The following is a 12306-nucleotide window of genomic DNA, read 5'->3' as shown; positions in this document are numbered from 1 at the left end:
AACGTGTGTGTGTGTGTGTGTGTGTGTGTGTGTGTGTGTGTGTGTGTGTGTGTAAAATTAAAAATGTTAATTTTTTTAAACTGTTTACATTTTTGAATTTTTTTTGGCAGATATTTAATGTACATTTGATCAGTGTGTTTTTTCTCTGGGATTGTGCCTTTAAAGGGGTTTTGTGTTTTTGTGCTTATAGCTTTCAGCACAACATATGTTCACGTCATACACATGGTCAAATATGCAAGAAGACTGTGTTTTAATGTGAAGAGACAAAGTTAACCCTTCAGTCTGTGCTGTTCTGTGTTTGTGAAGAGCAGGTCACAATATATTCTCACGAATGCACAGATAAATGGTTGCTTTGGCTGCACTCTCTCTCTCTCTCTCTCTCTCTCTCTCTCTCTTCTGTAGTTTGCTATCTCTCTCTGTCAGTATAATTGATTGTGAATTGTTGTTTGTCAGGTATTTGGTAAGTTTAGTGCATGTGAGTCATTCCTCTTTAAAAGCAGCCCACAAGACTACGCTACAGTCTAATTAAGTTTTCTAAAAATCTTTCTTCTAGAAATAGCCTTGAGTAGAGCTCATCTGATTGTAGGTGTGTTATTGAGGTGATTGCACTGTCTGTTCTCTTCTGGGTCGCGTCAGAGGAAGTTTCTCTTTAGACACATTCTGCACACTGAACACTATTAACACTAGTGTGCTGCCTACTTAGACAGCATTTTAAGGCACCCTAGACATGCTCTGGATGCCAAACTGTTCCAGCCACGTCTTGCTGCATTATAAAACGAGGCGGTGATCCCAGAATGCATTGCATCAGTCTCAGTGGGAGAAAAATTAATCCAAGATGGTGAATGGTTGTAATCAGTGTTAATTTAGTTTTTTTATTTTTTTATTTTCCGTTTTCATTTTAATTTTTGTTAAAGCTTTTGTAATTTTTATTAGTTCTCTTTTTTCATATTTCTATATAGTTTTTATTTATTTAAATTATTTTAAGAGTTTTAGTTTTAATTATTTTGTTACATCAAGTAATAAAAACAAAATGAAAATGAGAATTGTCTAGCTGAAATAAAATAAGTTTTAATAATTAATGATAATATTTTTTTTATTTTAATGCTTGCTTATTTCAAGTAATGAAAATGTTTATGGTTTTAGTTATTCCTATTATATCCTTGACCATTTTTAGTCAAATAGTCAATAGTTCAATGCCAAAATTAAGTCTACCCATACAAAAATGCAAATTTAAGGGGGTCTGAATACTTTCCGTACCCACTGTATATTGCTCTATATTAAGAGTGATATTGTCATATGCTACATATAAACCACTATGTAATTTTCACATATGCACATTCTTTGGGGAAAATATACATTTCTAACATATATAAAATCCCAATAGTACAATCTGTACATATGTTAATAACATCTATTTAATGATTTTTTTATATATGTAGCAACCACATGTCATATATTTTATTTATATATGCTTATTTAAAGCAACATACAGTATATAGAAAAATCTGTATGTTTACTTATGGTCATATATGCTATATATGTACATGACATATATGTCCAAAAATGAATTACACATACATAAACATACATATTTGTATTGGCTAGATAAATATGTTAATATATAAAATTATCCCAATTTCTAATAGATTTCTTATTTGTTTTTACTTCATATGACAGTATATTTAATATATGGAAATTGAATATATGTGCATATGTTACATTTTCGTGCAAGATCTCATTCAAGAGATTCCCAAATAAACACAGGATTACACGTTGTCTTGCTTGTGGATTCCATGCAAATTGTAATCCCACATTTATTTGGGAATGTCTAAAAAGAGAGTTTTGAAATGTGACTCGTTCTAACTAAAGCCACTGAAAGCAGGGCAGTGAATTACACTGGCACTTACAGTAAGCAGATATGTTTGTGTTATGGAGATGATAATTGCTCTAAACTGCATGATGGCTGCATTTTCAGCATAACAGCGAGGATATTATTAGCGTGAGGCTCAGACGGCATGACCTCGGACCGCCCACAGTCTGTTTACTGACCGCCTGATGCATTCTGCACATAGAAATGACAAGCGCTGACTGAAATGTCACAGCACCGTGCTGTCTGAGCCAGCAGTTCACGACCAGAGCTGGAACGTGCACCAGACTTTACGCTGTTTCAGTGTTGAGCATAACTTCATCCTGTCCAGTTTACAACATAGAGGTCATAGAGGAAGAAAAAAATGATACGGCATCATTAAAGCGCTAGTCCAGTTGTGTAGCTGTACTTGTGATGGACAGATTTTGTAGAAATGTTAAAAGCAAATGTGTAAGTGGTCCTTAATAGGGATAACAAAAATAAAAATGCTTTATTTAAGCATAAAAATGGTTGGAATATGGTAGTTTGTGGAAATAATAAAATTGCATTATATTAATATATCACAGTATAATATAATATAATATAACAATTATTACAAATTAAATATTACACGTAAAGTTTGAGGTCAGTTTTAAATTAATACTTTTATTTTTAAATAAAGGCTGTTCTTTCTATACATCAAAGAATTGTGAAACAATTATCATGCTTTCCACAAAAATAAATTGCATTTTAAAATATATTAAAATAATAAAAAAAACAGTTATTTTAAATTGTAATAATATTTACCATTCCGCCCACATTATTACTGTTTTTATTTTTGATCAAATAGATGATCTTATGTTCATCTTGGTGAACATAAGAGACTTGTTTTAAAAAAATCTTATTGACCTCAAACTTTATTATATTATATTATATTATATTATATTATATTATATTATATTATATTATATTATATTTAAAAAATAGTTTTATTCAGTAAGGATGCATTAAAATTGATGAAAAGTAAGAGTAAAGACATGTATAATGTTAAAAGATTGATTAAAGATTTCTATTTTAAATAAATGCTGTTCTTTTTAGCTTTCTACTTATCAAAGAACAATAATACAATTTTTAAATATATTAAAATAGAAAACAGTTGTTTTGAATTTAATATTTCACCTTTTTTTTTTTTTTTTTACATTATTACAGTTATTTTTGAATTGATATTCACAATGTTTTATTTCTTACCAGGAAGTAATTACATAATCTTTTGTTGTTAGACACTCCAAACATCTTTCTGGTAGTTGTACATTTTTTATTATTTCGGTTTGCCACTTACATTCCTCCCCTTTCTCATTCCTCTTCCTGTCACTTTATGGTTCTTTCCTCAATCACTTTAAGGCTGTGAGGTGAGACTGGGAGGCCATAGATGGTGATCTTCTCTTGCAGCACTGGTCTTTGTTGTACATAAATACAGTAAGAGTCCAAAGACTCAAGAATCACAATAAAGAGCAGAAACCTCATTGGAAGAAACAAAGCCAGTAACAAGAAATGAAATTGTATAACAAAAGGAGAAATAAAGAAATATAGTTGTTTTGAATTTAATATTTCCCCTTTTTTTTTTTTTTTTTTACATTATTACAGTTTTTTATTTTTGATCAAATAAATGCAGCCTTGATGAATAAAAGATAAATTATATTATAATTATATATAAAATCTTACAGACCCCAAACTTTGAATGGTGTATTATATTATATTGTACATTATATTGTACATTTATAATATAATATAATGTAATATTTATGATATATTCACATCCATATAACCTCAGACGACTTAGAATATAGCTAAATAGACATTTATCCTGCTTTAATAATTGTATTCGCTTAGAGCTTGGCAGCCTCTAATCACCATAAAACACCATTATATTGTAAGAGTTACATGACAATTCTTAAGAGATGTGATGAAATAAATATCATTTGGAATGGCATGATGGTGAGTGAGTGGAGTCATTTCAGGTTTGGACGAACCATAGCTTTAGTGTAAGGATAAAAGAGCACATGTTTGTGTGTGCTGAGCGTGTGTTGTGTTTCAGACAGATGAAGAGCGTTTGGCCCATTAACAGAGCAGATCTCCTGCTATTCAGCTCCTGTCTGCGTTCCTCCAGCCTCATCACCATACGTGTGTGTGTTGGCAGCTGGACTCTGGCTTGGAGTCATTCATCACGTTCAGGATGAAGATGAGGGGGGTCCGCTGCTCTGGAGAGTGTGTCTGTTGTCTCTCTGTCTCTCTCGCTGTGGGATCTCATAGTGTCGGCTTCACAGCTGCTGAGTTACACATAAAGAGCCACTTCAGCTTTCACACACATCACAATACAGGCCCGCAGAGACAATGTGAGTGTGTTTCTCACATAGCTGTAGTTTGGGGATAAAAAATGTTCTGGAAAACGTCTGAAATTAACTGGCAAAATCATCTTTGCAAAAGTTCTAAAAGGAAAAGTAGCATTTTTTCTTTTATAGCTTTGGATTCCTGTTAGGGTTAGTGGTAGTGTTATTTTAGTGTTGTTTATAATATTTATTAATATTTAGAATTAGCTTTTACTTTTATATTTTGAGCTTTTGTTTTAATTTAAATTTGAATAATTTCGTTGTTATTTTAAGTTTTAGCGATAAATTAAACTGAATTGACTTTATTTACTTGACAATGCAACATTTACAGCATTTATTCATATTTAAAATTAACTTTTATTTTTATATTTTGAGTTTTCATTTTAAATTTAGTAAAAATTTTTGTCATGTGCTTTTGTCATTTTTATTATTATTTTTTTTAGATTTCTCTTTAGCTTTAATTTAAGTTTTAGTTTTAGTAATTGTAATAAATTTATTTTATTTCAATTAGTTTCCAATGCAACATTTAGTCATAGCTAAAAGCTTTTATTTTAATATTTTGAGTTTTCATTTTAATTTTAGTTTAAATCTGAGAAATTTTTATATGTGCTTTTATGTTCAGTTTTAGAAACTGACTTATAAACTTTTTTTTTCAATTATTTACCAAAGCAACATTTATAGTAATTATTAATAATTAGAATTAGCTTTTATTTTTGTTTTAGTTTTAGTCACTTTAGTACTTTTTAGTACTTTTTTTTTTTTTTAGTAATTTTCAATGTTAATTGCCACTGCAACATTTATAAATATTTAAATTTAGCTTTTATTTTATATTTTTATTTTAATAGTTATTTGCCCATGCAACATTTCTAGTTTTCATTTGGTTTCAAAGTTTTTCATATATATTTATATTTTATTTTATTTCAGCTTTATTTCAGTTTAGTTTTAGTAGTTTTAGTTAACTGTTACAATACTGGTTAGTAACTGCAACTAGTTACATGTGAGAGAAAAAGCACATTTATTTTTTCTCAATACTTTCATTTTCGTTTGCAATACTTCAATTCTTTTGCAAGTATATGTGGCCCTGTTTTGACTCAATAGCAAAAAATGATTTTCTTCCTCAGTGTTTTTGTCTTTTTTAAATTAAGATACACTTACTTGAGAAACAAAATGATGCAAGATATTATGATTTCTTGTTTTCTGAAAATATTAAGTGAATTTATGTTTAAAACAACTGGGTAATTCTTGCTTGGTACACTCTCAGAAAAAAAGGTACAAAAGTTGTCACTGGGGCGGTACCTTTTCAAAAGGCACACCTTTGTACCTGAAGAGTCCATATTGGTACCTTAAAGGTACATATTAGTACCTAACGTGTACATATTAGTACTTAAAAGGTACAAAAGTGTACCTTTTGAAAAGGTACCGCCCCAGTGACAACTTTTGTACCTTTTTTTCTGAGAGTGTATTTATTTTTACAGTACATTTGAAATGTTTGCAATAATTGTAAACAGATTAATGGTAAAAGTTGCAAATGATCAGACCATCACTACACAATATCTAAACATTCTTAAAATCAAGAGACATCTACTTAAGAAACTGAATGACTTCAATTATTAAGGGCCAGATTTACTAAACAAGGCAAATTAAAGCTAGAGCGCAATTCCATAAAAGCCCCGATGGGAGGGGAAAATTCCGCGGGTGATTTACTGACAATGCACACATTAACGAACACAGACGCAGCCAGATCATTTCCATAATGACCAGTGCAATCTACAAAGAGCAGCGCAAATTACCGCCTGCTTTAAGACATGCTTTTTGGGGCATCTGAAAGGGAAACTCCTACAAATACATATTCAATACGGTCAGGCGCAAAAATAACTGTGTCCACGCCTTTTCAGCGCTAATTCTTTACTGCGCGTTTTTTTAGTAAATCCTGACAGTACTATTTTAACGGCAAAAGACGGTTTGCGCTGGCGCAAGCTGTTAGTAAATCTGGCCCTAAGTCTTATTTTCTGGAAAATGTATCAAAATTAAATGAGTTTAAGCTTAAACGAGGAAATATCTGGAAATTTGGTCAGAAAAATAAATGTAATTCAAAGAGAACATTTGGCAAAAATCTGGCAACACACTAAATGTGATAAATTATTCAGAAAACAACTTAACATCTTGTCATTTTGCTTCTTGATTTAAGAATGTTTAGATATTTGCAGGCTACTGGAAAACAAGACAAAATTATAATTTTTTTGCAGTGTAGTTAAAACAATACTTTGATTCAGTCATTTTTATAGTGAAAGTCTATGTGTGCATTTTGTGTGCCCGCACTGTATTTAAACATGAAAGTGTGTGTTCCTGTCTGAGTGCGAGTGTGTGCGTTGATGTGTTATAACATGCATTATACCTGCATCTATCAGTCTCATGCACACATAATACTGTTTGATTTTGATTGTGTCAAAAGTCGCTTCACATCCCTGCGTCTGCTGCTGATGTGAGGAATCTTCTCCATGCAGCTCAGCCATTCAAAGCTCTGTTTGAGTTTCTTCACATCTACCTCACTTTTAAAAGGAGTTTAATACAAGCTAAGCTGTAACAACAGCATCTGAAAATTACTCAATCATCAGTTAATCATCAGTATAAAAACAAACAAAAATTGTTTGCAATAGTGGACTTATAATGGAAGCCTATGGGGCAATGCATATTAATGTATTAATATGATTAAAATACATTTTGTACATTTTTTGTTCTAAGTCATTCTTTTGCTACTCTTCTAGGTGGATTAACTTTTTTTTTAATTAGATAGTTGAGTCACATCTTTTGAATGGTATTTTTGCAAGTGTCATGTGAAAATTACTTATTTTCTGGCTCTACATGGTCACAACAGTTGAAATATCAGATACTTTGCACACAAAGTTAGGTTAGTAAGGTTAGTAGGTTAGGTTAGTGAGTGATTTTATCACACTTGTCTTGTGCTAACATGTTTAAAGTTTTAAGTCTTGCGGTGATACTGTTGAATGGGTTTGTATTTAATGCTTATCTCAGTGCAGCGTCTTGCCCCATTGACTTCCATAATAAATGTATTACTTTGTAAGCTTTGTTTTGCTTTTCCGTGTATCTGTAACCCCTCTCTCCCGGGTCCTCACCGCCACACCTCGTTTTCGCTCTGAGTGGGTCTCGAACCCGGGTCTCCGGCATGGGAGGCGGACGCACTAACAAGGAGGCTAAAGACTGCAGCCTCTAGCGTCAGTCGCTAGTGCGTCTCTTGAGATCAGGGGAGTGAGGTTTACCTGCACAGCACTTACTCGCTGGCCTCCGTTACACTCACCCCCCTAATCCTCACTCCCATCCGGGTCACGGCACCGTTACATATCAACAAATTTTCTATTGAACCCAGAACATTCATTGAAACCCTGTAGGTTTTATCAGTTGCGCATGCAAGATCTATGTTGGTGTAATTGTTGGTTTATGTATACTACTAGACAAAAGTTTGGGGTCGGTACAACAGACAAAAGTCTCTTCAGCTCACCAAGGCTGCATTTATTTGATTATAAATGCGGTAAAAACAGTAATATTATTGCAATTTAAAATAACTGTTTTCTATGTGAATATATTTTAAAATGTAATTTATTCCTGTGATGCAAAGCTGAATTTTTAGCATTTTAGTGTCACAGGATCCTTCAGAAATCATTCTAATATGCTGATTTGCTGCTCAAGAAACATTTCTTATTATTGCAGTGTCGTGCCGCTTCATATTTTTGTGGAAACCGCGGTAGATTTGTTTTTTTTCAGGATTCTTTGTTGAATATAAAGTTCAAAAGAACAGTATCTCAAAGCCTCTGAAAGCCACAAAACTACACTTCCAGACTCCAAAATCGAAAACTGGTAGTCGACATGAAACGGTCGATTGCGTATCAAATGCAAATTTATTTCGAAACGTCTGCTGAGTAACACGAGTTAGCATAAAACAAAATAAAATAAGATTACCAAATAAAAACAGACATTTGTGAATTATTCAGAGCGTGACTAAACAGGTGCGAGTCAGACTTAGCGGACGTCTACAGGGCCAATAAATCATTCATGAAAAATTAAATAAGCCATCCATAATTTATAGATGTGTTGGTTGGCAATTAATCATTTATAGTTGTTTGTAATGCCGATCATGTGTCTGGGTGAAACCGATGCTTTTGAGAGGTCGTGCAGAAGAGCGTCTTCCGAAAACCTTCTGCATTGTTTTTCCTCCCAAAAAGTCTGGCCTCCTGAAGCAAGAGGGCGAAAGAAAGGGGAAAGAGGCTTTTATCTGCAAAGTTTTGGAGTCGAGTTGTTTGGAGAGTTTTCTCCACAAGTGATGTGGGATTTCATCCGCGCCATTAAAGCCAGATACAAAGTTGCCGCTGATAAACACACACTTTGTAGTGTGCACTTTTAACCTCTCTCCTTCAAGGTAACTCAGATCTCAGAAGTGGGACTTTTGCAAGTTATCAGAGGTTATCGAGCTTGTCCTTAAATCCCTCAGGCGGTACTGTAGTGTCTCTGATGTGTAACCTCCATTTCTCTCTGGCAGAAGAGGCTCGGAAAACCTTCTCCAATTCTACAAGGCCACTGGAGCCCGACTCCTCTAAGCCTTCGCAGCGGCGTCGCTTTAAAAACCCTCGGCAGTCTCTCCATCAAAGCCGGCCGGGTTTATTTTGTGCTTCACTCTCGGCTGACCCATATCCTGTATATAGCAGACTCATGATGACGACGATAACCCGAGTCTTGAACCCAGTCCTCCGCTGACAGAATTGGGAAGTAGCCTGCAGAGATGATGAATGGACCGACGGTGTGAGAGTTTGGCGTAAAATTGTGCGATTTTTATCGGGATGTGGCGTCGGTTTGTGCCGCTGACCTCTGTATGTGTGCATCTGATAGCATGAGTGAAATCGAAACACTTGACCGGGTTTTAAAGGGGTCATATTGTGGAAACCAGGTTTCCTTGGCTCTATTGAGAGTAATATAAGAGTTCAGTGTAACTGTGTTTTCCAGCGGTGCAGCGTTACGGAGGAAGAAATTATATTTCACCTCAGTTGTTTATCCGAGTTTGCTGTCTGAATGGGATGTGATTAGATTTTACAGCAAAATAATACAAGCACAGCACATCTGTTTGGCACGTCGGTTGGGGTTTGGTGAACAGCACACAATTTAATTTCTCGTTCCACTTAATTTTTTTCTGTTTTTTTTTTTTTTGTGTGAAATCAAACTACCTCACGTTATTGTGCCGGTCAGGGATTCCTAAATTATTATGTCAGCCGAACCTAATAATTTAGCCACACATTTGCATGTTGATGGTTCTCTGATGTTGGTTAATGGTTGCATGACATGAAGTTAAACATATGCAATCTTTTTAGTCAGTGTTTTGATATTTTATTTTGAAGTTATTTAGATTTTTAAATTTTTTCTTATCTTTTCATAAACTCAAAAACAGAATCCTGTGTATAACTCACATTTCAGACTTTGTTTCTTGCAATTCTGAGAACAGAATTCCGAGATTAAACAGGTTTAGTTGCAAGATATAAAAAAGGCAGAATTGAAAGATTATGTAAACTTAGAATTTTGACTTTTTTCTTGCAATTGCGAGTTTATAACTCAATTCTGAGTTTACATCATGCAATTCTTGACTTTTTTCACTAAATTTTGTAATTTTGCAATTCTGTTTTTTTTTTCTTATTAAAAATAAAAACAGTAATTATGACTTTTTAATCTCACAGTTCTGTTGTGAGCTTATATCTAGCAATTCTGAGTTTATTTCTCACAATTCTGAGTTTGTTTTCCCACAAGCTTCCATATGATCAGTGTTGTCTGATTCACAGCAAATAACTCCTGCTCATAAACTCATGAACTCATGACTCATAAACTTGGAATCGGTCTAAAGAATTACTCACTGAATCTCTGAATGAACATCTGACTCACTTACTGATTAGGTGCTGTTTTTAGTCTAAATTCAGTAGTTTGTGAGAGTGATTATCAGTTCCACACACAGAGGTATAGAAATTCTACTTTAATTTAAAAGAAAAAAGCGGAGGGCGAAAAAGGGAGATCAGAGCATCCCTATTAAATTATAAAATATAAGAATGTTAATATGGAGTAAATTTCAGTTACTACTTATTTTGTCAATATATAGTTTTGTGTTCTTCAAAATAGTGCTTATGATGCTTTGATAGACTCCCAGTGCAGACCTCATTGGATCCAAAATGACACGTTTAGAGCCTTTTCTACAATGCTCATCAATTTTCGCTCCATTAAAATCAATGGTACAGGTATCTGCCAGTGAAGCATAGCTTAAAGGAACAGTCCAACCCCAAAAAAATCATAGTGCTGTAGTCGTTTACTCACTGTCATGTCAATCTAAACCAATTCCAAATGTCCTTTTTCAGTGGAGTCCAATGCCGTTTAGACCCAGCATTCATCAAAATATGCATAAAGGGGGAGTAAATGATGTCAGATTTTTTTTTTTCAACCCATTTTAATGGGGTTGTGCATCCAGTGAATCCTACACTTATATGAGTGTAGATAAAGCAAATTATGAATGGTGCGATAATGCTGCGTGACATTATACAGATAAAACATTGTGATGCAACAAGAGTGATGGGTAATATATCACTGTTATGAGATCAGATTAATGATTACATTAGCATAAGACTGCCCACATTTACATATCACTGCATTAACTAATTTCACATGCAAGTCTTAAAGGTACAGTAGCAAAAATAGCCAGTTTAATGAGACCAAAACCATAAAGAAGTGGATAAAAACTGTACCCTTACCTAAAACAAGTGTACAGTATGATCTCTTTAACCAGGTTGACTCCAGCTCTAGTGAGTGTGTGTGTGTGTGTGTGTGTGTGTCGTGTCGACACAGTGATGGATTTATCGAGGTGCTGCAGGCCTTATTAGTGTGGTATGTTTCTCCAAGAGTGTAAGTTCAAGAAAGTGATTGACAGTAACTCAATAGGGGTTTTCTTTTCCAGAGCTCACGGCTTTGATCAGCGATGGCGCAGGAAAACTTGGAGTTTTGTTCTCATCTCTGTCTCTCTGTGAATCTCAGTCATGCTTGTTATTGTGTCGTACTGCAGTGTGTCCATCCGTGTGGAACTGTGTGTGTGTGTGTGTGTGATGTCTAGTTGCCAGCATCCACTCCAGGGAAGCTCTTTCTGCTCTGGATTGAGGACATGTTACCGCTTGCACTAATGCTACACTGACAGGCGAGGAAGTCAGGGTGGAAGTACTTCATCATCATCTTCATCAAAACTCTGTCACGGGCCACATTCACACAGCGCTGCCCTCAGACTCGATTCGCAGTGAGTCACACAGCTTAATTCAGTCATATCATTTCACTCAGCATATGGAGACTTGCGTCTGTGTTCCAAAACCTAGTGAGCTGCCTCCTGCCTAAATAGGCAGCATCCTATCTGATATGCAACCTTCGAAGTGGGCGATTTAGAACACGCTACATAGGCAACAACTATAATAAGCAACAGCAAATATATGATACATTAAGCATAAATCCCTGCAGAAAAAAACCTGCTTAAGCCAGCTTAGGATGGTTTGCTGGTCTTAGCTGGTTTAAGATGGTATCCCAGTTGGACAGCACAATTAATTAAAACCAAAATTGCGATATGACATATCAAATCACAAAGGCTGCGGTTTAATTTTAAAAAATATTCGCTGCATGGGAATGTAATGAGAAGCTTATCGACCAAAGAGATGTTGCTTTTCTCCCTATGCTTTTCCATCAAAATAAAGGTTTGTTGGTTTAATGAAGAAATTGACAGCTATAAATGAAGAGTTTGGTTCCAAAACGCTATAAATCCATTTTGATTAATTTGAGTAAAAATGTGTTTTCTTTACCAAGAAAGTGGCAAGATGAAAACCACTATTTTCTGTAGATTTACTATTAATCACAGAACCGGCTTTACTGACGAGATGCGCATGACAATCACATACGATTTATCGTGCAGCACTAAGTTTGTTTGTTGATCACAAAGTACAATTAGATGAGGAAAACTAGGATGCCGGGTGTATTCAAAGCGCCGCCATTACTGTCCTA

The 12306-nt window shown here is 34.4% G+C and overlaps 1 protein-coding gene across 1 annotated transcript in view; it reads left to right on the top strand.

Annotated features, from left to right (window-relative positions):
• The window catches only part of LOC107725164 (netrin receptor UNC5C-like), a 165907-nt gene that overhangs the window by 31104 nt on the left and 122497 nt on the right, over positions 1-12306 (top strand). The gene's annotated exons all lie outside the window — the stretch shown is intronic.

This window comes from Sinocyclocheilus rhinocerous, unplaced genomic scaffold, assembly GCF_001515625.1.
Source record: "Sinocyclocheilus rhinocerous isolate Xijiao unplaced genomic scaffold, SAMN03320098_v1.1 scaffold1295, whole genome shotgun sequence".
Taxonomy (NCBI): domain Eukaryota; kingdom Metazoa; phylum Chordata; class Actinopteri; order Cypriniformes; family Cyprinidae; genus Sinocyclocheilus; species Sinocyclocheilus rhinocerous.
This window is presented reverse-complemented; position numbering and strand designations above follow the sequence as displayed.